Below are 25,845 nucleotides of genomic sequence, written 5' to 3'. Positions count from 1 at the left end.
CTAGCCATTTGAGTATTGCCGGCAATGTAACTTGTGCACATTAGTGATCATACTTCCCATAGCATACATACCATATCATATCGGTATCATATCGTGTGTCACAAGTTTGTTCCCGCATATACACAATTGCTATCTTGGTTTGTGCATTGTGCAAAAGTGGCCATAGAAAAAAAAGAAATAAAGCTTTTAAGCAAAAGAGAAAGAGCAAAGAAGCTTGTAAGCAAGTGCCATAGCATCATATCACATTGCACATAAGATTGTCATATACGATCATCTTGGATCATCTTGAGAGAAACACCGGGAACCATACATACATAGCATACTTGGGATAGAAAGTTTATCCATCTTGCATCTTATAGGTTGTGCACAAGTGTCGTATCCGCCTATTGAGCAATCGTGCTAGCGTCTCTCTTGAGTTGTGCAAGACGAGTGTTTTCCATGGATTCCACATTTTGTGCTCATTCCTTGGTTGCACAACCCCATTTATCTATCCGTGTGTGTGTTTCCGTGTGCCATTCATTGCTATTGGTCTACTTGTTTCGCTTGCGAATTTGTGAATCTCTTTCAACATTATTGACACTTGCTAACATTTTGCATTAAATTTTTGTGCCACTATCCTCACCGAGCTCCACTATAAGCTTTACTTGTGTAGGTGTGAGAACTGACAAGGATTGGTACCAATAGTGCTATTTCATTGTCCGCATTTGAGTGAACTTGATTCATTGTCAACATCGGTCAAGGTACATTGGTATAAGTTCTTCTCTTTCTCCCACTCATATTTGCTCGAGTCTTGTGATGGATAGGCAAGGCATTTCCTCTTCGGTCCTCGACAACAACAACGGCGTGAACAACTACATCACCAAAGCGTCTATCTTCGATCTACAACGACAAGTGCAAGGCACACAATCAAGATTGCGAGAGCGCATCGAGAACATCTCCATCGACATTCATCACTCCGAAACAAGGAGAAGGGACTACATCGACAAGAAGCTTGCCGCACATAAAGAGGAGCAAGATGCAAGGATGGAGGAGATTCGGACCTTGCTCAAGTCTACTTCCCCTTCGTCATCTAAAAGGCGGCGACATTCAAGCCACAAGTCTTAGGAGCGCAAACAAGATGCAAGCGCAAGTCGTCCAAGTCAACATCTACATGGCGACCACCATCACATTCGTGATCAACATCGTCAAGAAGGGCAAGTGATGCGGAGCATCCCACGTTCATCCCCATGTACACTCTGACTACTCTCCAAGCCCCAAGAGGACATATGACGAGACCTCGAATATTCACCATTGGGCACAAGGTGAACTCGCTCCTCTCTGAACCTTCACTTTCTACATGTGAGACATGGCTACTACCTCATGCATGGATCTTGCATATACTCAGGTACGACCGAGACGACCATGGAGAATCCAAGGACCGAGGCCAAGCATGGAAGAGAAGGAGGAAGAGAACCCGGCCGCTCCAGGACGAGCGGTACTACCGCCCACTCCAGGCGGTACTACCGCTGAAGCCACCCGACCAGTACAACCGCCCAACCACCGCCCGGGCGGAACAACCGGCCGACTACCGCCCAACAACCGGTCCACCTTTTGTGATCGAGCGGAGCAAGGCCGGTGCTGCACCGGTTTTACCGGTTCCTGCCAAAAGACCGGAATAACCGCCCCGATGACCAGAACAACCGCTGCCCCTTCGGCGTACACCTCCTGAAGCCAGCGCCTTGGCTTCGAGCGGAACTACCGCCCCATCTGATCGGTACTTCCGCCCCGAACGAGTTACCTGCGATACAACCAGCCACATGTCCGGTACAACCGGCCTGTCTGCGCACAGTGTATTGGGCCGAGCCCGTGTGATGTAGGGCAGAACCCTAGGTGGACGATCTTTCACGTTTGGAGGGATCCCACGGGAGGAACACGAAGAACATGCGGAAGCACAAACGGGAAATCACGGGGAGGACGAGAGAGAAACACGAAACCGACAGAGAATCAATCACACGAGTGCTAGATCACCGAACACAAAGAGGTACATATGATCCACAATCAACAAAGGTAAGGATACAAAGGACAGTTCATCTCCTAACGGAGGTCTTGAAGGTCTTCCCTCGAGAGGGGTCTTGAATCCGCTTGGGGGATCTTCTCCGAAGAGGTCCTGAACTCCGAGGAGAAGTATCCAAGTGGATGAGCAAAGGCTCTCTCACAAATATGAGCTAATCCAATGCTACCATTGCTAGGAGGAGGAGGGGTCCTATTTATAGTCTTAGTGCAAAGGGGGGCAAAGTGGAGGGGTACATGGGCTTTAGCCCGAAACTATGCGCAGACAGGTACCGGACGCCCGCTGGGGGCCGGTCGTCCAGTCGTTCATGAGGGACCGGTCGTCCGATGTCGCCGGACGTCCGCTGGAAGCATTCTGGAACGGGTGCACCGGACGTCCGGGAGTTTCCTACTTCCGCTAATTTCCGTTCGGTTGCCAGATGCCGGTCGTCCGGTGGTCCCGGTCGTCCGCTTGCTGGAGTGCGGCCGGTCGTCCGGTCTGGGCCGGTCGTCCGCTCGCTGGGGCTTGGCGGCTGGGGCTTCAGGCGCCGGACGTCCGGTCTCGACCGGTCGTCCGGTGGCTGGAGATTTCTCCGGTTGATCTTCTTCTTGACCTTCGCGGTTGGTAGCCTCGTCTCCTTGTCCAATGGATGTAGATGCACCATGATTTCCTCCAGGTACCTGATCACACACAAAGTGTCCATATGAGGTAGTAGCCAAGTCTCATGAGTAGAGAGAGGAAGTTCGGAAAGGAGCGAGTTCACCTTATCTTCGATAGCCTTGGCTCTAGCTCTTGTCATGGGTCCAAGTGGTGTTGAGGAAGGTGTAGACATGTCCATGGGGATGAGTGAGGGATGCTCCGCATCATCTCCTGATGTGGAGCATCCCATGATCATCCCCATGGACGCATCTACATCCTCTACAACACGACTTGGACCTATGACTCGAGCACGTGCAAGAGCTCTCGAAACCGAGGTGACATCTCTCCTCTCTCAATTCCCTTTCGATTCACATGAGACATGGTTACTGATGAGGACATCAATAGCATTGTTACACCCACATCCCCTACTGCTACATATACGGGACCAATTACTAGAGCTCGCGCACGCCAATTAAATTATCAGGTACTTCCGTTTCTTGGTAATGATTCTAATGTTCATGAGAATATGATGCTGCCTAAATTGGATACATTTGTTTTGCTTACAAATGAAGGGCCTAGCTTGGAGAAGGATGAACATTGGAGCAAGAACAAGCATGGAGATGATGCTATGCGCAAGGGGAACAAGAACGGAGTTACAAGTGATGATTTTAGGACTTTGAAGCCACCATAATGGGTGCATGAAGCCTTGGACGAAATATACAAGATGCCACTTCATAAACTTCGTCCCGAGGCTATTATAGGTGCTGCGTCACCTTTTTATTGGACCAGGCCCATGTAATTTCGAAATACATAAGTATAGGCTATTTTTAGAGTCCGTATGTGTGGGGCAACCAGAGATAGGGTTAATTTCGGACCCCTCCACCAAGGGCCATGAAATTCCCCCTCTCTTCCTCCATATATACAGCCCTTAGGGCACCATTTAGACTTTGGGATTTGTTTAGTTAAAAGTTAGCCATTGCAACTTCGTGTACTTCGTTTGTGTCCAAGGACCAGACCAAGACCGTTTACGGATCCCCACCTTTATCAATACTTCATATATACTCACAATATTCAGATTGCTTTTATCATATTCTTGTTTGTTCTTCGATTGCTTGCAGGAATAGACCTTCGTGGTCAGGTTGATTGTGCTCCGGCGTGGTCAATAACCTCTCGGAGTTGGTTTAGCGATTGCTAAGGCGCAACGTCATGCACGTTTGTAGTCGGATCGTCAAAGTCGTCTCCATCAAATCGATAGTTATCATCTCATCTAAAGATCGGGACACCCCGCCTCTATCAGTTACTACCTCAAACGGAAACGCTATGCATACTCAGGTACCAAGGACTTCACCGTGAAGAAGCTAGGGAGCAAGGAGAACCGGAAGCGGAAGACATACGTGATGACGGAGAGGAAAAGCACCAAGGACCAGACTGGCCGGACGATCCGGACGGCGGCCCGGATGATCCGGACAGAGCCCGGACGATCCGGACCCCCATCCGGACGATCAGGCTAATTCGACCGAAGACTACATAAGCCTCCCCCCTGAAGCCGGATCATCCGGACCCCGTCCCGGATCATCCGGACCGCCAGCCGGACATCTGGCCCTGCGCCTCCACCAGCCGAGTCTCCGGATCATCCGGGCCTCCACCCGGACCATCCGGACCAGCCCAGATCATCCGGCTTCGGACCCGGATCATCCGGCCAGCGCCTGTGTGCGCGTGTTGGGCTGAGCCCGTGTACACCTTCGCCCCCCTAGCCTATAAATAGGACTCCTCCTCCTCCTTTTGAGACTTAGCATTGGATTAGCTCATATTTGTGTGAGAGCCTTTGCTCATCCACTTGGATACTTCTCCTCGGAGATCAGGACCTCTCCGGAGAAGATCCCCAAGCGGATTCAAGACCCCTCTTTAGGGAAAAACATCAAGGCCTCCTCTTGGAGAAGAACGATTCCGTTGTATCCTTTCCCTTTGTTGATTGTGGATCATATGTCACTCTATGTATTCGATGATCTAGCACTTGTGTGATCGATTCCTTGTTGGTTGAGTGATTCCCTCTCGTTTTCCCCCGAGTTTCCCTTTGTGCTTCCGCGTGTTCTTCGTGATTCCCCGTAGGATCCACTCCAAACGTGAAAGATCGACGCTATAGGGTTCCATCCTACATCATATGGTATCAAGAGCCACGTTGATCACGTTTTTGGAGCCCCTACCCCGTGATTTCTAGCTTGATTTTGTTGTTTTTGTCCTATATCCGAAAATCCCCACCAAAAATAACCCCAAATTTTTTTGTGATTTGTTAGTTTTGATGATGTTTTGTTGATTTTGATCCGTGGATTCGGTGTGTAACTCGTGGATCTTGCTTATCCCCACCTTCTTGCCCTTGAAATCCATCCAAAATCCGCGAAATCGTCAAATTTCTCCCCGTTTTCGTGTTCTTCCCGAGCAGTTCCCGAGCGAGATTGACCTGCCCGGATCATCCGGACTCCGACCCGGATCATCCGGACACGCCCGGATCATCCGGCTCCTGGCCCGGATCATCCGGCTTCCTCTGCCGAAACTGCAGTTTTGTAGTCCTCCTCCACCACCACCACCACCACCACCTACATACCTCCCCACCCCAACCACCACCACTTCCACCTGCCAAACCCCAGCAACACAACCTCCATACTACCATTCGACTTTGGGTTCGAGAATTTGAGTGAGATTTTCGTGTCCTTTTGTGTTTCGGCTATTTAGGCGCGGTGCGACATCAACAACTACCGCTCATTTTCGTCGACTACTCATCTTCGCTACAGACGGTAACTTCGACGACATCTTTGTCATACCTTGCAATTGCATTGATAACCATCATATACCATCTTTCGCGTTGCTTACCCATCGAGACTAGCCATTGAGTATTGCCGGCAACGTGACTTGTGCACATTAGTAAGCATACCCCATATAATACATATAATCGTGGTGCATATCTAGGAATCAACTTGTGTGTCACAAAGTTGTCATCGCATACACAAAGAGCTCAAAAGAGAAAGAGCCACTCAAGCTTTTAAGCAAAGAGGAAAGATAAGCAAAGAACTCATGAACAAGAAGCATAGCATCATACAACATTAAGATTGTCATATAAGATCATCTTGGATCATTGCACCGAAATACCATACATATAGCATACTTGGGATAGAGATCGTTGCATTTTTGCCTAGTAGGTTGTGCACAAGCTCCGTATCCGCCTATTGTGCAATCGTGCTAGCGTCTCTCTAGTATTGTGCAACAAGAGCATTTTCGTGGATTCCACATTTTGGCTCTGATGAGGACATCAATACCATTGTTACACCCACAGCCCCTACTGCTACATATACTGGACCAATTACTAGAGCTCGCGCACGCCAATTAAATTATCAGGTACTTTCGTTTCTTGGTAATGATTCTAATGTTCCTGAGAATATGATGCTGCCTAAATTGGATACATTTGTTTTGCTTACAAATGAAGGGCCTAGCTTGGAGAAGGATGGACATTGGAGCAAGAGCAAGCATGGAGATGATGCCATGCGCAAGGGGAACCAGAACGGAGTTACAAGTGATGATTTCAGGACTTTGAAGCCACCATAAGAGTGCATGAAGCCTTGGATGAAATATACAAGATGCCACTTCATAAATTTCGTCCAGAGGCTATTATAGGTGCTGCGTCACCTTTTTATTGGGCCAGGCCCATGTAATTTCGAAATACATTAGTATATGCTATTTTTAGAGTCCGTATGTGTGGGGAAACAAGAGATAGGGTTGATTTCGGACCCCTCCACCAAGGGCCACGAAATTCCCCCTCTCTTCCTCCATATATACAGCCCTTAGGGCACCATTTAGACTTTGGGTTTTGTTTAGATTAAAGTTCGCCATAGCTGCAACTTCGCGTACTTCGTTTGTGTTCAACGACCAGACAAAGGCGTCACAGAACCCCGCCTTGATCAATAAAGCTTTCATCTTATATTCGCAATATCCAGATTGCAATCTCAGTTTCTTGCTTGTTCTTCGTTTGCTCGCAGGAAACAGACCCTCGTGGTCAGGTTGATCGTGCTCCGGCGTGGTCAATAACCTCTCGGAGTTGGTTTAGCGATTGCTAAGGCCCGACGTCCTCGCACGTTCGTAGTCGGATCGTTAAAGTCGACTTCCACCAAAGCGATATCCATCATCTCATCAAAAGACGGGACACCTTTGCCTCTATCAAGTGGTATCAGTTTTCAGGTTGCTCGGTGAGAATTTCCAGTTTTCCTAGATACCACCACCGATCCGTGTCCATATACCACCACCGATCCATATCCATATACTACCACCGCTACCACCACCGCTGCCATATACCACCACCATATATCCACCACCAATCCGAGTTCCTTGCTTATTAGGTTTGTTTTCGAGATCCATCTAGATTCAGATTCGTGTTTCCTTGCCGGAGTAGGTTTCGAAAAAAAAAGAGTCCGGAAACCACCCTCCGTTTAGGCCCAAATTTTTCGGAAAACGCACTTGTCGAAAAATTTTCTGGCTATCCTATTTTTAGGTGCTTCTAAGCGTATTGAGACAGTCGCCGTTATAGAAAGTTTTTTTTGACCCGTTTCCAGTTTTTGGGTCCAGGCAGTCGGAAAAAAAAATTGGTCAAAAAAAAAATTTCGTGCCCATCCTGTCAGTTTGACCTGGGAAGAGTTTTGAGACACTCGCCATTATAGTGATTTTTCGCAAAAAAAAAGAGCAGCGCAAAAAAAACAGCGCAAAAAAAAAGAGCGAGAAAAAAATTTTCCAGAGTGTGCTTTTCCCTTGTTTACGTGCAGCGCCGTGATTTTGTTAATGTTCTAGGCTCGCGTCTCTAGCACGGTCTAGCCTAGGACCAGCACAGTACCGTCGTTGAGCGTTTATTCAACTTTGCATCTCTGAATTGATTATTGGTAATCTTTTGCTACCATATTATAAGCCTTCCCAGCTCCACATACATCTACATCGTGCGTTTGATTCTCCCTGGTAATCGCTCTATCCAAGCTTTGAGAGTTTTGACTACAACGGTTGCCGATCACCGCCTATTGCTGGGTAAGAACTGGTAAGAATTTGAGTTTTGCTTGACGGATTTGTGACATCCACCACCACCACTTGTTCGTAGTCTGTAGGATCATATTCTTGTGTGTTTCTATTGCTGCTAACCATGCCAGGATCACAAGCCGACGAGATTGACTGGGAGAACTTATCGAACAAGGAGCTTTATGATAAGTTTTAGCAAATGATGACTGAACAGGTACAAGATGTGCTGAACAATTTTGAAGAGGCCATGGAGAAGATCACTGGCCTTGAGAAGACGTTCGAAACAAATCTCGATAACAGATTTAATGAACTACTTGCGCGTATTCCACCACCGGCTGCACCTGTCGCACCTCTGCAACAACAACAACTACGCCCCCTTCCGAATCAGTATGGACGAGCACAGCGTGTTCCTATTGAGCTAGGACAAAATTCTGGTGCCGCTGCTACTGCTGTTGGTGCTTCTTTGGCTCCTGCTACTGCTGCTGCTGGTACCCAGGAGGATGATGAGTATGCGGGCGATTATGAGGATGAGGTTGATCAGAATCAGCACTACATGCAGCCACCTGCACCACCACCAGCAGGTCGACCTCAGGTATATATTCGTAATGGTAGGCCTGCACCACCACCTCAGGTACGAGATGATGTCCATATTCCTAAACTGAAATTGAATATTCCACCATTTGAGGGTAGATATGGTCCTGATATATATCTTACTTGGGAGTTATAAACTGAACAACGATTTACATGTTTACAATATCCTGAGGAGAGACGAGTTGCTGCTGCTGTTTGTGCTTTCACTAGTTTTGCATGTGTATGGTGGTTTGAACATTGTAGATTATATCCTATTCCAACTACTTGGGCTGCTTTGAAAACTGCTATGCGTACTCGTTGGGTTCCACCATATTATCAACGTGAATTGCTTCAAAAATTACAGCGCTTAAGACAAGGAAAAAATTCTGTAGAAGAATATTATCAGGAATTACAAACTGGCATGATTAGATGTGGTATTGTTGAGGAGAATGAAGCTATGCTTGCACGTTTTCTGGGTGGATTAAATAGAGAGATTCAGACCATTCTAGACTATAAGGAGTATACTAATATCACTCGTTTATTCCATCTTGCTTGTAAAGCTGAACGTGAAGTGCAGGATCGACAAGCATTGGCGCGAACTAACTTTTCTGCAGGCCGACCTTCATCATGGACACCGCGTGCATCTTCTACTTCAACTGCACCAGCACCTCAATCGCGTGCCTCCTCCAGTCGTGATGCAAGAAAACAGGCACAACCACCATTATCTGCCAAGAGCGCACCTGCTGGGCCTGCACGGAGTTCTTCTTCTTCCATGGCATCAACAGGGCACACAAGTGATATTATTTGTCGTCGTTGTAAGGGAGGAGGTCATTATGCGAGAGAATGATTGCTACCGCGGATGGTGGATATGAGTCCGCTAGTGACTATGATGAGGAGACTTTGGCTCTTATTACACGTGAAGAACATGGTGGAGATGATTCTGATCATGAGACGCAATACATGGCTCCTGAAGACGCTGACAGGTATGAATGTTTAGTTGCTCAACGTGTTTTGAGTGTGCAGGTCACACAAGCTGAGCAAAATCAGAGGCACAATTTGTTCCATACCAAGGGAGTTGTGAAAGAACGTTCTGTGCGCGTCATCATAGATGGAGGGAGCTGTAACAACTTGGCTAGCATGGAGATGGTGGAGAAGCTTTCTCTCACCACAAGACCACATCCACATCCTTACTACATCCAATGGTTCAACAACAGCGGCAAGGTTAAGGTAATACGTACTGTTCGTGTGCATTTTAGTATCTCTACATATGCTGATTATGTTGATTGTGATGTGGTACCTATGCAAGCATGTTCCTTATTACTTGGTAGACCATGGCAATTTGATAAAAATTCTGTACACCATGGTAGAAACAATCACTATACTCTTGTTCATAAGGATAAAAATATTACTTTGCTTCCTATGACTCCTGATTCCATTTTGAAAGATGATATTAATAGAGCTAATAAAGCAAAACAGGAGACGAATAAGAGTGAAAATCAGATTGTGGCAAAAGAATTTGAGCAACAAATGAAGCCTAATAATAAACCGTCTAGTGTTGCTTCTGAAATTAAATTGAAAAGTGCATGTTTATTTGCCACCAAATCTGATATTGATGAGCTAGATTTCAGCAAATCTGTTTGCTATGCTTTTGTGTGCAAAGAGGCATTATTTTCATTCTAGGACGTGCCTTCCTCTTTGCCTCCTGCTGTCACTAACATTTTGCAGGAGTTCGCTGACGTCTTTCCACAAGACGTGCCACCGGGATTACCTCCTATTCGAGGGATTGAGCATCAGATTGACTTAATTCCCGGTGCTTCACTGCCAAACCGTGCACCATACCGTACCAATCCAGAGGAGACGAAGGAGATTATGCGTCAAGCACAAGAGCTTCTCGACAAAGGTTATATACGCGAATCCCTTAGTCCTTGTGCTGTTCCTATTATTCTAGTGCCGAAAAAGGATGGTACATCACGTATGTGTGTTGATTGTAGAGGCATTAATAACATTACTATTCGTTATCGTCATCCTATTCCTAGGCTAGATGATATGCTTGATGAATTGAGTGGCTCTACAATATTCTCCAAAGTTGATTTGCGTAGTGGTTACCATCAAATTCGTATGAAATTGGGTGATGAATGGAAAACAGCATTTAAAACAAAGTTTGGTTTATATGAGTGGTTAGTCATGCCTTTTGGGTTAACTAATGCGCCTAGTACTTTCATGAGACTAATGAACGAAGTTTTACGTGCTTTCATTGGACGATTTGTGGTAGTCTATTTTGATGACATACTGATTTATAGCAAATCTTTGGAAGAACATTTGGAACATTTACGTGTTGTTTTTATTGCTCTACGTGATGCACGTTTGTTTGGTAACCTCGGGAAGTGCACCTTTTGCACCGACCGAGTATCTTTTCTTGGCTATGTTGTTACTCCACAGGGAATTGAAGTTGACAAAGCCAAGATTGAAGCTATTGACAGTTGGCCGCAGCCCAAAACGGTCACACAAGTGAGGAGTTTTCTTGGCCTCGCTGGATTCTATAGGCGTTTTGTGAGAGATTTCAGCACCATTGCTGCACCTCTCAATGAGCTTACAAAGAAAGATGTGCCTTTTCTGTGGGGTACCGCACAGGAAGAAGCCTTCACGGTATTGAAAGATAAGTTGACACATGCTCCTTTACTCCAACTTCCTGATTTTAATAAGACTTTTGAGCTTGAATGTGATGCTAGTGGAATTGGATTAGGAGGTGTGTTATTACAAGATGGCAAACCTGTTGCATACTTTTCTGAAAAATTGAGTGGGCCTAGTCTGAATTATTCTACTTACGATAAAGAATTATATGCTCTTGTTCGGACTTTAGAAACATGGCAACATTATTTATGGCCCAAAGAATTTGTTATACATTCTGATCATGAATCTTTGAAACATATTAAAAGTCAAGCTAAACTGAATCGTAGACATGCTAAATGGGTTGAATTTATTGAGACTTTCCCTTATGTCATTAAACACAAGAAGGGAAAAGAAAATGTTATTGCTGATGCATTGTCTCGCCGCTATACTATGCTTTCACAACTTGACTTCAAAATATTTGGTTTGGAGACCATCAAAGATCAATATGTGCATGATGCTGATTTTAAAGATGTAATGCAGAATTGTAAAGAAGGAAGAATGTGGAACAAGTTCGTCGTTAACGATGGATTTGTGTTTCGTGCTAACAAGCTATGCATTCCAGCTAGCTCCGTTCATCTTTTGTTGTTGCAGGAGGCGCATGGAGGAGGATTAATGGGACACTTTGGCGTGAAGAAGACGGAGGACATACTTGCTACACATTTCTTTTGGCCAAAGATGAGACAGGATGTTGAGCGTTTTATTGCTCGCTGCACTACATGTCAAAAAGCTAAGTCACGACTCAATCCTCATGGTTTATATATGCCTTTGCCTGTACCTAGTGTTCCTTGGGAGGATATATCTATGGACTTTGTTTTAGGTTTACCTCGAACAAAGAAGGGGAGGGATAGCATATTTGTTGACGTGGATAGATTCTCGAAAATGGCACACTTTATACCATGTCATAAAAGCGATGATGCTGTTAATGTTGCTAATTTGTTCTTTCGTAAAATTATTCGCTTGCATGGTGTGCCAAATACTATTGTTTCAGATCGTGATACTAAATTTCTTAGCCACTTTTGGAGATGTTTATGGGCTAAGTTGGGGACTAAACTGCTTTTTAGTACTACTTGTCACCCCCAAACTGATGGACAAACTGAAGTAGTCAATAGAACGTTGTCTACTATGCTTAGGGCTGTTTTGAAGAATAATAAGAAAATGTGGGAGGAATGCTTGCCTCATATTGAATTTGCTTATAATCGTTCATTGCATTCTACTACTAACATGTGCCCTTTTGAAGTTGTGTATGGTTTCCTACCTCGTGCACCTATTGATTTGTTGCCTCTTCCATCTTCGAAGAAGGTTAATTTTGATGCTAAAGAACGTGCTGAATTGATTTTAAAAATGCATGAGTAAACTAAGGAAAACATTGAGCGTATGAATGCTAAATATAAACTTGCCGGAGATAAGGGTAGAAAAAATGTTGTGTTTGCACCTGGAGATCTTGTTTGGTTACATTTGTGTAATGATAGATTTCCTGATTTGCGCAAATCAAAGCTAATGCCACGTGCTGCTGGTCCCTTTTGGGGTTAGTCCCACTTTTAACATTGCAGATTTGAAGCCTTATTTGGGTGAGGAAGATGAGCTTCCGTCGAGGACGACTTCATTTCAAGAAGGGGAGGATGATGAGGCCATCAATACCATTGTTACACCCACAGCCCCTACTGCTACATATACTGGACCAATTACTAGAGCTCGCGCACGCCAATTAAATTATCAGGTACTTTCGTTTCTTGGTAATGATTCTAATGTTCATGAGAATATGATGCTGCCTAAATTGGATACATTTGTTTTGCTTACAAATGAAGGGCCTAGCTTGGAGAAGGATGAACATTGGAGCAAGAACAAGCATGGAGATGATGGCATGCGCAAGGGAAACAAGAACGGAGTTACAAGTGATGATTTCAGGACTTTGAAGCCACCATAATGGGTGCATGAAGCCTTGGACGAAATATACAAGATGCCACTTCATAAATTTCGTCCCGAGGCTATTTTAGGTGCTGCGTCACCTTATTATTGGGCCAGGCCCATGTAATTTAGAAATACATAAGTATAGGCTATTTTTAGAGTCCGTATGTGTGGGGAAACAAGAGATAGGGTTGATTTCGGACCCCTCCACCAAGGGCCACGAAATTCCCCCCTCTTCCTCCATATATACAGCCCTTAGGGCATCGTTTAGACTTTGGGTTTTGTTTAGATTAAAAGTTCGCCATAGCTGCAACTTCGCGTACTTCGTTTGTGTTCAACGACCAGACAAAGGCGTCACAGAACCCCACCTTGATCAATAAAGCTTTCATCTTATATTCGCAATATCCAGATTGCAATCTTAGTTTCTTGCTTGTTCTCCGTTTGCTCGCAGGAAACAGACCCTCGTGGTCAGGTTGATCGTGCTCCGGCGTGGTCAATAACCTCTCGGAGTTGGTTTAGCGATTGCTAAGGCGCGACGTCCTCGCACGTTCGTAGTCGGATCGTCAAAGTCGACTTCCACCAAAGCGAAATCCACCATCTCATCGAAAGACGGGACACCTTTGCCTCTATCAAATCTTTTGCTACCATATATAGCCAACCCAGCTCCACATATTTCTACACAGTGTATATGTACACTCCCCTGGCAATCGCTTTACTCAATATTCGGAGTTACTTGACACCGCTGGTTGCCGATCACCGCCTGCTGCATGGTAAGAACTTGTAAGACATTGATATTTGCTTTACTGTGAGCGTTTTACCACCACATCCTAGTAGTTATAGGAACATTATTTTTGGGTTTTGTTTCTTGTTCTACTAATCATGACAGGATCCAGAGTCAATTCATGGGCTTTGTCGATCGCGGGAGACGTGCCACCACCTTTGCAAATACCACAACCGTCACGAGAGGTGCACAAACATTCAAATGCACATGATCAGGTTAATGTATCTATACCACCATTTAATGGCCGTTTTAAACCTGGTTTATATATTGAATGGGAGTTCGACATAAAAAACATATTTGCTTCCCATAATTTCGATGAACATAAAAAGGTTAAGGTTGCGGTTGGTTCTTTCACTGGTTATGCTTTGGTTTGGTGGAGTGAATATTGTCGGTTACACCCTGATTATATACCTACTACTTGGGATGATTTGAAACTTGCCATGCGACATACTTTCGTCCCTGCTTATTATACTCGTGACATGATTAAGAAGTTGCAACACTTAAAACAAGGTAGTGAAACTGTAACAAAATATTATGATGATTTACAAACTACCTTGTTGCATTCCTCTTTAGAAGAAAGTGAAGATGATTTTATGGATAGATTTTGGGGAGGATTAAACCGTGATATTCAAGAGATACTAATTCATGAAGAGTGTTATCCTATGGACCATTTGTTTCATCTTGCTTGCAAAGCTGAACAGGAAATAAAACGACGTGTTGGCCACGAGGAGAACAAGCGCACGGTGTACATTCCAAGACTTGATATGATTGTTCCTTCAACTACTAGGCATACTATGACAACCACATCCGTTGTTGTCAGGACTACATCACCTCCACCATGTGACACATCGCCCCCGAGAGTGGCTACATCATCTGAGTTGATCATAAGAGGTAATGACAAAGGTATTGATCTTCCATCTCTACATGAGAATGATGAATGCCTTGTCAATTTGAATGCACCATCTGATGAGCTACCAACTACTTTGATCACACCACCTATTTTAGAGGACTACGTTGATAATTTGACTTTGCCATGTGATTAAACAACTGAAATACCAACAATTTTGAGTGCACCCATTGAATTAACTATTGATGCAAAAGAACCAATGTTTAATCATTTTGATATGACCTCTAATCTTGGTGATGATTCTGTGTTAAATGACTTATTGCATGTTTGCTTATTTAAGCATGTTCTAGCATGTAAATTTGATGCAAGTAAGGTTTATTCACCAATGTTGGGATGGTTTAATGATGAACATTGTCAATCTTTTGAAATGAATAAGAGCTTCACTTATATGTGCAAACTGAGTTGCAATATTTTCATGCCTTCTACTTCTTGTGCTAATTTTTTGGCTTTAGATTTTATGAACTATGCAAGTTACTCATCTATTCATGTGTCATATATGCAAAAATCAAGGGAAGTAAAAATGGATGACATATACATATACAACATGTACACCTTGTCTCTTTTGTTAGCCACATTTCAGATTAAGCAACGCCGAGGACGGCTTTACTTTCAAGAAGGGGAGGATGATGAGGACATGACTACCTTGGATATGACCAAAAATATTGCATATATGCATATTTGTCAGGTGATTTCTAGTGCAAACTATTCAATAATCTATTTATGTTATCCAGAACAAAAATACTTCACACACTTTTGTGTTTTGTCTAATTGCAGGTGTATGGGACATTTGTACAATCCACATATGAAGATAAGGAAGAAAGAGATGTTTATTTGCTGTCCAAAAAGTTCTCTCACGTCACTTTTGGCCCAAGAGAAGATAGAGTCCAAGTCTCTCACGTTCTAGATTCAGATTCGGACTGCACAGACATACCTGACTCAAAACGCACACAAGTTTTTCATACGGACTCCGAATTGGGTGATTCTTTTTTTGTTGGAAACTAGATTTCGTGCACTTTCCAACCCAATTGGAATCACCTTCAAATTCGTCCGGAGCGTTGAGTTGTGGATGAAACAATCTGATGCTGCAGCAGAATCCGAGTCAAACTACAAGTCCAAAGGTGTTACATCACCTCCACTTGGGCCCATTGGCCTTGTACGACCTAGATTTAGTTTTAGGCTGCCTTGGGACGTTCTCCCACCTCCTTGGCCGCCACCCCTTGCTCCTATATAAGTAGATCCATCTAGTAGCTTTTACTTGGGATTTGTTTAGTTAAAAGTTAGCCATTGCAACTTCGTGTACTTCGTTTGTGTCCAACGACCAGACCAAGACCGCTTACGGATCCCCACCTTTATCAATACTTCATATATACTCGCAATATTCAGATTGCTTTTATCATATTCTTGCTTGTTCTTCGATTGCTTGCAGGAATAGACCTTCGTGGTCAGGTTGATTGTGCTCCGGCGTGGTCAATAACCTCTCGGAGTTGGTTTAGCGATTGCTAAGGCGCAACGTCGTGCACGTTTGTAGTCGGATCGTCAAAGTCGTCTCCACCAAATCGATAGTTATCATCTCATCGAAAGATCGGGACACCCCGCCTCTATCAAGTGGTATCAGATTTCCAGGTTGCTCGGTGAGATTTTACAGTTTTTCGTAGTTTAGATCGAGTCTGTTCTTCATACCTACAGTCCACGAAAAAGCCACAAAAAAAATTAGGGTTAGTTCATCATATCCGAACCAATCTGAGCCTTTGCATAATCTTTTTAGGGTTTTGCTTTGTTGAATTTGCGGTTGCATCGTCGTGTCTAGTTGCTGGTCTTAGAGTCTAGTCTTTTAGAGTTTCGAGTTCTGGTCATAAGTTGTCACGCCGCCGCCGCACCATCATCATCACCCCTGCCATCTACCACCACCGCTTATCCGCCACCGCTTCGAATCCGTATCCATATACCACCACAGCTGTCATATACCACCACCGCTGCCATCTACCACCATATATCCACCACCAATCCGAGTTCTTGTCATATTAGGTTTGTTTTCGGGATCAATCCAGATTCCGATTCGTGTTTCCTTGCCGGAGTAGGTTTCGGAAAAAAAAAATCGAGTCGGGTAGCCACGCTCCGTTTAGGCCCAAAATTTTTCGAAAACGCATTTTTCGAAAAAATTTCTGGCTATCCTATTTTTAGGTGTTTCTGAGTGTTTTGAGACAGGTGCCATTATAGGAAGTTTTTTTTGACCCGTTTCCAGTTTTTGGGTCCGGGCAGTCGAAAAAAAAAATTGGTCGAAAAAATTTCGTGCCCATCCTGTCCGTTTGAGCTAGGAAGAGTTTTGAGACACTCGCCATTATAGTGATTTTTCGCAAAAAAAAAGCAGCGCAAAAAAAAAGAGCGCAAAAAAAAAAGAGCGAATTTTTTTTTTCAGAGTGTGCTTTTCCCTTGCTTATGTGCCGCGCCGTGATTTTGTTAGTGTTCTAGGCTCGCGTCTCTAGTACGGTCTAGCCTAGGACCAGCACAGTTCCGTCGTTGAGCGTTTATTCAACTTTGCATCTCTGAATTGATTATTGCTGACCCTTTTTGCAACCATATTATAAGCCTTCCCAGCTCCACATACATCTACGTCGTGCGTTTGACTCTCCCTGGTAATCGCTCTATCCAAGCTTTGAGAGTTTTTGACTACAACGGTTGCCGATCACCGCCTGCTGCTGGGTAAGAACTGGTAAGAATTTGAGATTTGCTTGACGGATTTGTGACACCCACCACCACCACTTGTTCGTAGTCTGTAGGATCATATTCTTGTGTGTTTCTATTGCTGCTAACCATGCCAGGATCACAAGCCGACGAGATTGACTGGGAGAATTTATCGAACAAGGAGCTTCATGATAAGTTTCAGCAAATGATGACTGAACAGGTGCAAGATGTGCTGAACAATTTTGAAGAGGCCATGGAGAAGATCACTGGCTTTGAGAAGACGTTCGAAACAAAGCTCGATAACAAGTTTAATGAATTGCTCGCGCGTCTTCCACCACCACCACCCGCTGCAGCTAACGCACCTCTCCAACAACAACAACAACGACTACCTCCACGTCGCGAAGCAGACCTCCGCCGAGCAAGCCGTGTTCCTCTTGCGTTTGGCCAAACTGTTGGTGTTGCTGTTGATACTTCTGTGGCTCCTGCTGCTGATGCGGAAGAGGAGGATTATGTGGGAGATTATGAGGATGAGGTTGATCAAAATCAACACTACGTGCAGCCACCTGTACCACCACGAGCAGGTCGACCTCAGGTATATATTCGTAATGGTAGGCCTGCACCACCACCTCAGGTACGAGATGATGTCCATATTCCTAAACTGAAATTGAATATTCCACCATTTGAGGGTAGATATGTTCCTGATATATATCTTACTTGGGAGTTAGAAACTGAACAACGATTTACATGTTTACAATATCCTGAGGAGAGACGAGTTGCTGCTGCCGTTTGTGCTTTCACTAGTTTTGCATGTGTATGGTGGTCTGAACATTGTAGATTATATCCTATTCCAACTACTTGGGCTGCTTTGAAAACTGCTATGCGTACGCGTTGGGTTCCACCATATTATCAACGTGAATTGCTTCAAAAATTGCAGCGTTTAAGACAAGGGAAAAATTCTGTAGAAGAATATTATCAGGAATTACAAACTGGCATGATTAGATGTGGTATTGTTGAGGAGAATGAAGCTATGCTTGCACGTTTTCTGGGTGGATTAAATATCAAAGTGGTATCAAAGGGTGTCCCGATCTTTCGATGAGATGATAACTATCGATTTGGTGGAGACGACTTTGATGATCCGACTACAAACGTGCACGACGTTGCGCCTTAGCAATCGCTAAACCAATCTCCTGAGGTTATTGACCACGCCGGAGCACGATCAACCTGACCACGAAGGTCTATTCCTGCAAGCAATCGAAGAACGAGCAAGAATATGATAAAAGCAAGCTGAATATTGCAAATATATATGAGGTATTGATAATGGTGGGGATCCGGAAGCGGTCTTGGTCTGGTCGTTGGACACAAACGAAGTACACGAAGTTGCAATGGCTAACTTTTAACTAAACAAATCCCAAGGAAAAGCTACTAGATGGATCTACTTATATAGGAGCAAGGGGTGGCGGCCAAGGAGGTGGGAGGACGTCCCAAGGCAGCCTAAAACTAAATCTAGGTCGTACAAGGCCAATGGGCCCAAGTGGAGGTGATGTAACACCTTTGGACTTGTAGTTTGACTCGGATTCTGCTGCAGCATCAGATTGTTTCGTCCACAACTCAACGCTCTGGACGAATTTGAAGGTGATTCCAATTGGGTTGGAAAGTGCACGAAATCTAGTTTCCAACAAAAAAAGAATCACCCAATTCGGAGTCCGTATGAAAAACTTGTGTGCGATTTGAGTCAGGTATGTCTGTGCAGTCCGAATCTGAATCCAGAACGTGAGAGACTTGGACTCTATCTTCTCTTGGGCCAAAAGTGACGTGAGAGAACTTTTTGGACAGCAAATAAACATCTCTTTCTTCCTTATCTTCATATGTGGATTGTACAAATGTCCCATACACCTGCAATTAGACAAAACATAAAAGTGAGTGAAGTATTTTTGTTCTGGATAACATAAATAGATTATTGAATAGTTTGCACTAGAAATCACCTGACAAATATGCATATATGCAATATTTTTGGTCATATCCAAGGTAGTCATGTCCTCATCATCCTCCCCTTCTTGAAAATAAAGCCGTCCTCGGCGTTGCTTAATCTGAAATGTGGCTAACAAAAGAGACAAGGTGTACATGTTGTATATGTATATGTCATCCATTTTTACTTCCCTTGATTTTTGCATATATGACACATGAATAGATGAGTAACTTGCATAGTTCATAAAATCTAAAGCCAAAAAATTAGCACAAGAAGTAGAAGGCATGAAAATATTGCAACTCAGTTTGCACATATAAGTGAAGCTCTTATTCATTTCAAAAGATTGACAATGTTCATCATTAAACCATCCCAACATTGGTGAATAAACCTTACTTGCATCAAATTTACATGCTAGAACATGCTTAAATAAGCAAACATGCAATAAGTCATTTAACACAGAATCATCACCAAGATTAGAGGTCATATCAAAATGATTAAACATTGGTTCTTTTGCATCAATAGTTAATTCAATGGGTGCACTCAAAATTGTTGGTATTTCAGTTGTTTAATCACATGGCAAAGTCAAATTATCAACGTAGTCCTCTAAAATAGGTGGTGTGATCAAAGTAGTTGGTAGCTCATCAGATGGTGCATTCAAATTGACAAGGCATTCATCATTCTCATGTAGAGATGGAAGATCAATACCTTTGTCATTACCTCTTATGATCAACTCAGATGATGTAGCCACTCTCGGGGGCGATGTGTCACATGGTGGAGGTGATGTAGTCCTGACAACAACGGATGTGGTTGTCATAGTATGCCTAGTAGTTGAAGGAACAATCATATCAAGTCTTGGAATGTACACCGTGCGCTTGTTCTCCTCGTGGCCAACACGTCGTTTTATTTCCTGTTCAGCTTTGCAAGCAAGATGAAACAAATGGTCCATAGGATAACACTCTTCATGAATTAGTATCTCTTGAATATCACGGTTTAATCCTCCCCAAAATCTATCCATAAAATCATCTTCACTTTCTTCTAAAGAGGAATGCAACAAGGTAGTTTGTAAATCATCATAATATTTTGTTACAGTTTCACTACCTTGTTTTAAGTGTTGCAACTTCTTAATCATGTCACGAGTATAATAAGCAGGGACGAAAGTATGTCGCATGGCAAGTTTCAAATCATCCCAAGTAGTAGGTATATAATCAGGGTGTAACCGACAATATTCACTCCACCAAACCAAAGCATAACCAGTGAAAGAACCAACCGCAACCTTAACCTTTTTATGTTCATCGAAATTATGGGAAGCAAATATATTTTTTATGTCGAACTCCCATTCAATATATAAAGCAGGTTTAAAACGGCCATTAAATGGTGGTATAGATACATTAACCTGATCATGTGCATTTGGATGTTTGTGCACCTCTCGTGACGGTTGTGGTATTTGCAAAGGTGGTGGCACGTCTCCCGCGATCGACAAAGCCCATGAATTAACTCTGGATCCTGTCATGATTAGTAGCTCTGATACCACTTGATAGAAGCGAGGGTCCCGATCTTTCGATGAGATGATAACTATCGATTTGGTGGAGATGACTTTGACAATCCGACTACAAACGTGCACGACGTTGCGCCTTAGCAATCGCTAAACCAATCTCCTGAGGTTACTGACGACGCCGGAAGCACGGTCAGCCTGACCACGAAGGTCTATTCCTGCAAGCAATCGAAGAACGAGCAAGAATATGATAAAGCAATCTGAATATTGCAAATATATATGAGGTATTGATAATGGTGGGGATCCGGAAGCGGTCTTGGTCTGGTCGTTGGACACAAACGAAGTACACGAAGTTGCAATGGCTAACTTTTAACTAAACAAATCCCAAGGAAAAGCTACTAGATGGATCTACTTATATAGGAGCAAGGGGTGGCGGCCAAGGAGGTGGGAGGACGTCCCAAGGCAGCCTAAAACTAAATCTAGGTCGTACAAGGCCAATGGGCCCAAGTGGAGGTGATGTAACACCTTTGGACTTGTAGTTTGACTTGGATTCTGCTGCAGCATCAGATTGTTTCGTCCACAACTCAACGCTCCGGACGAATTTGAAGGTGATTCCAATTGGGTTGGAAAGTGCACGAAATCTAGTTTCCAACAAAAAACGAATCACCCAATTCGGAGTCCGTATGAAAAACTTGTGTGCGTTTTGAGTCAGGTATGTCTGTGCAGTCCGAATCTGAATCCAGAACGTGAGAGACTTGGACTCTATCTTCTCTTGGGCCAAAAGTGACGTGAGAGAACTTTTTGGACAGCAAATAAACATCTCTTTCTTCCTTATCTTCATATGTGGATTGTACAAATGTCCCATACACTTGCAATTAGACAGAACACAAAACTGTGTGAAGTATTTTTGTTCTAGATAACATAAATAGATTATTGAATAGTTTGCACTAGAAATCACCTGACAAATATGCATATATGCAATATTTTTGGTCATATCCAAGGTAGTCATGTCCTCATCATCCTCCCCTTCTTGAAAATAAAGCCGTCCTCGGCGTTGCTTAATCTGAAATGTGGCTAACAAAAGAGACAAGGTGTACATGTTGTATATGTATATGTCATCTATTTTTATTTCCCTTGATTTTTGCATATATGACACATGAATAGATGAGTAACTTGCATAGTTCATAAAATCTAAAGCCAAAAAATTAGCACAAGAAGTAGAAGGCATGAAAATATTGCAACTCAGTTTGCACATATAAGTGAAGCTCTTATTCATTTCAAAAGATTGACAATGTTCATCACTAAACCATCCCAACATTGGTGAATAAACCTTACTTGCATCAAATTTACATGCTACAACATGCTTAAATAAGCAAACATGCAATAAGTCATTCAACACAGAATCACCACGAAGATTAGAGGTCATATCAAAATGATTAAACATTGGTTCTTTTGCATCAATAGTTAATTCAATGGGTGCACTCAAAATTGTTGGTATTTCAGTTGTTTGATCACATGGCAAAGTCAAATTATCAACGTAGTCCTCTAAAATAGGTGGTGTGATCAAAGTAGTGGGTAGCTCATCAGATGGTGCATTCAAATTGACAAGGCATTCATCATTCTCATGTAGAGATGGAAGATCAGTACCTTTGTCATTACCTCTTATGATCAACTCAGATGATGTAGCCACTCTCGGGGGCGATGTGTCACATGGTGGAGGTGATGTAGTCCTGACAACAACGGATGTGGTTGTCATAGTATGCCTAGTAGTTGAAGGAACAATCATATCAACTCTTGGAATGTGCACCGTGCGCTTGTTCTCCTCGTGGCCAACACGTCGTTTTATTTCCTGTTCAGCTTTGCAAGCAAGATGAAACAAATGGTCCATAGGATAACACTCTTCATGAATTAGTATCTCTTGAATATCACGGTTTAATCCTCCCCAAAATCTATCCATAAAATCATCTTCACTTTCTTCTAAAGAGGAATGCAACAAGGTAGTTTGTAAATCATCATAATATTTTGTTACAGTTTGATAGAGGCAAAGGTGTCCCGTCTTTCGATGAGATGGTGGATTTCGCTTTGGTGGAAGTCGACTTTGACGATCCGACTACGAACGTGCGAGGACGTCGCGCCTTAGTAATCGCTAAACCAACTCCGAGAGGTTATTGACCACGCCGGAGCACGATCAACCTGACCACGAGGGTCTGTTTCCTGCGAGCAAACGAAGAACAAGCAAGAAACTGAGATTGCAATCTGGATATTGCGAATATAAGATGAAAGCTTTATTGATCAAGGTGGGGTTCTGTGACGCCTTTGTCTGGTCGTTGAACACAAACGAAGTACGCGAAGTTGCAGCTATGGCGAACTTTTAATCTAAACAAAACCCAAAGTCTAAACGATGCCCTAAGGGCTGTATATATGGAGGAAGAGGGGGGAATTTCGTGGCCCTTGGTGGAGGAGTCCGAAATCAACCCTATCTCTTGTTTCCCCACACATACGGATTCTAAAAATAGCCTATACTTATGTATTTCGAAATTACATGGGCCTGGCCCAATAATAAGGTGACGCAGCACCTAAAATAGCCTCGGGACGAAATTTATGAAGTGGCATCTTGTATATTTCGTCCAAGGCTTCATGCACCCATTATGGTGGCTTCAAAGTCCTGAAATCATCACTTGTAACTCCATTCTTGTTCCCCTTGCGCATGCCATCATCTCCATGCTTGTTCTTGCTCCAATGTTCATCCTTCTCCAAGCTAGGCCCTTCATTTGTAAGCAAAACAAATGTATCCAATTTAGGCAGCATCATATTCTCATGAACATTAGAATCATTACCAAGAAACGAAAGTACCTGGTAATTTAGTTGGCGTGCACGAGCTCTAGTAATTGGTCCAGTATGTATAGCAGCAGGGGCTGTGGGTGTAACAATTGTATTGATGTCCTCATCACATGATCAGGTTAATGTATCTATACCACCATTTAATGGCCGTTTTAAACCTGCTTTATATATTGAATGGGAGTTCGACATAAAAAATATATTTGCTTCCCATAATTTCGATGAACATAAAAAGGTTAAGGTTGCGGTTGGTTCTTTCACTGGTTATGCTTTGGTTTGGTGGAGTGAATATTGTCGGTTACACCCTGATTATATACCTACTACTTGGGATGATTTGAAACTTGCCATGCGACATACTTTCGTCCCTGCTTATTATACTCGTGACATGATTAAGAAGTTGCAACACTTAAAACAAGGTAGTGAAACTGTAACAAAATATTATGATGATTTACAAACTACCTTGTTGCATTCCTCTTTAGAAGAAAGTGAAGATGATTTTATGGATAGATTTTGGGGAGGATTAAACCGTGATATTCAAGAGATACTAATTCATGAAGAGTGTTATCCTATGGACCATTTGTTTCATCTTGCTTGCAAAGCTGAACAGGAAATAAAACGACGTGTTGGCCACGAGGAGAACAAGCGCACGGTGTACATTCCAAGACTTGATATGATTGTTCCTTCAACTACTAGGCATACTATGACAACCACATCCGTTGTTGTCAGGACTACATCACCTCCACCATGTGACACATCGCCCCCGAGAGTGGCTACATCATCTGAGTTGATCATAAGAGGTAATGACAAAGGTATTGATCTTCCATCTCTACATGAGAATGATGAATGCCTTGTCAATTTGAATGCACCATCTGATGAGCTACCAACTACTTTGATCACACCACCTATTTTAGAGGACTACGTTGATAATTTGACTTTGCCATGTGATTAAACAACTGAAATACCAACAATTTTGAGTGCACCCATTGAATTAACTATTGATGCAAAAGAACCAATGTTTAATCATTTTGATATGACCTCTAATCTTGGTGATGATTCTGTGTTAAATGACTTATTGCATGTTTGCTTATTTAAGCATGTTCTAGCATGTAAATTTGATGCAAGTAAGGTTTATTCACCAATGTTGGGATGGTTTAATGATGAACATTGTCAATCTTTTGAAATGAATAAGAGCTTCACTTATATGTGCAAACTGAGTTGCAATATTTTCATGCCTTCTACTTCTTGTGCTAATTTTTTGGCTTTAGATTTTATGAACTATGCAAGTTACTCATCTATTCATGTGTCATATATGCAAAAATCAAGGGAAGTAAAAATGGATGACATATACATATACAACATGTACACCTTGTCTCTTTTGTTAGCCACATTTCAGATTAAGCAACGCCGAGGACGGCTTTATTTTCAAGAAGGGGAGGATGATGAGGACATGACTACCTTGGATATGACCAAAAATATTGCATATATGCATATTTGTCAGGTGATTTCTAGTGCAAACTATTCAATAATCTATTTATGTTATCCAGAACAAAACTACTTCACACACTTTTGTGTTTTGTCTAAGTGCAGGTGTATGGGACATTTGTACAATCCACATATGAAGATAAGGAAGAAAGAGATGTTTATTTGCTGTCCAAAAAGTTCTCTCACGTCACTTTTGGCCCAAGAGAAGATAGAGTCCAAGTCTCTCACGTTCTGGATTCAGATTCGGACTGCACAGACACACCTGACTCAAAACGCACACAAGTTTTTCATACGGACTCCGAATTGGGTGATTTTTTTTGTTGGAAACTAGATTTCATGCACTTTCCAACCCAATTGGAATCACCTTCAAATTCGTCCGGAGCGTTGAGTTGTGGATGAAACAATCTGATGCTGCAGCAGAATCCGAGTCAAACTACAAGTCCAAAGGTGTTACATCACCTCCACTTGGGCCCATTGGCCTTGTACGACCTAGATTTAGTTTTAGGCTGCCTTGGGACGTCCTCCCACCTCCTTGGCCGCCACCCCTTGCTCCTATATAAGTAGATCCATCTAGTAGCTTTTCCTTGGGATTTGTTTAGTTAAAAGTTAGCCATTGCAACTTCGTGTACTTCGTTTGTGTCCAACGACCAGACCAAGACCGCTTACGGATCCCCACCATTATCAATACTTCATATATATTCGCAATATTCAGATTGCTTTATCATATTCTTGCTCGTTCTTCGATTGCTTGCAGGAATAGACCTCCGTGGTCAGGTTGATCGTGCTCCAGCGTGGTCAATAACCTCTCGGAGTTGGTTTAGCGATTGCTAAGGCGCAA

Source organism: Triticum dicoccoides, chromosome 6B (assembly GCF_002162155.2).
Source record: "Triticum dicoccoides isolate Atlit2015 ecotype Zavitan chromosome 6B, WEW_v2.0, whole genome shotgun sequence".
Taxonomy (NCBI): Eukaryota; Viridiplantae; Streptophyta; class Magnoliopsida; order Poales; family Poaceae; genus Triticum; species Triticum dicoccoides.
The sequence above is the reverse complement of the archived record's forward strand: the minus strand, read 5'-3'. Positions refer to the sequence as shown.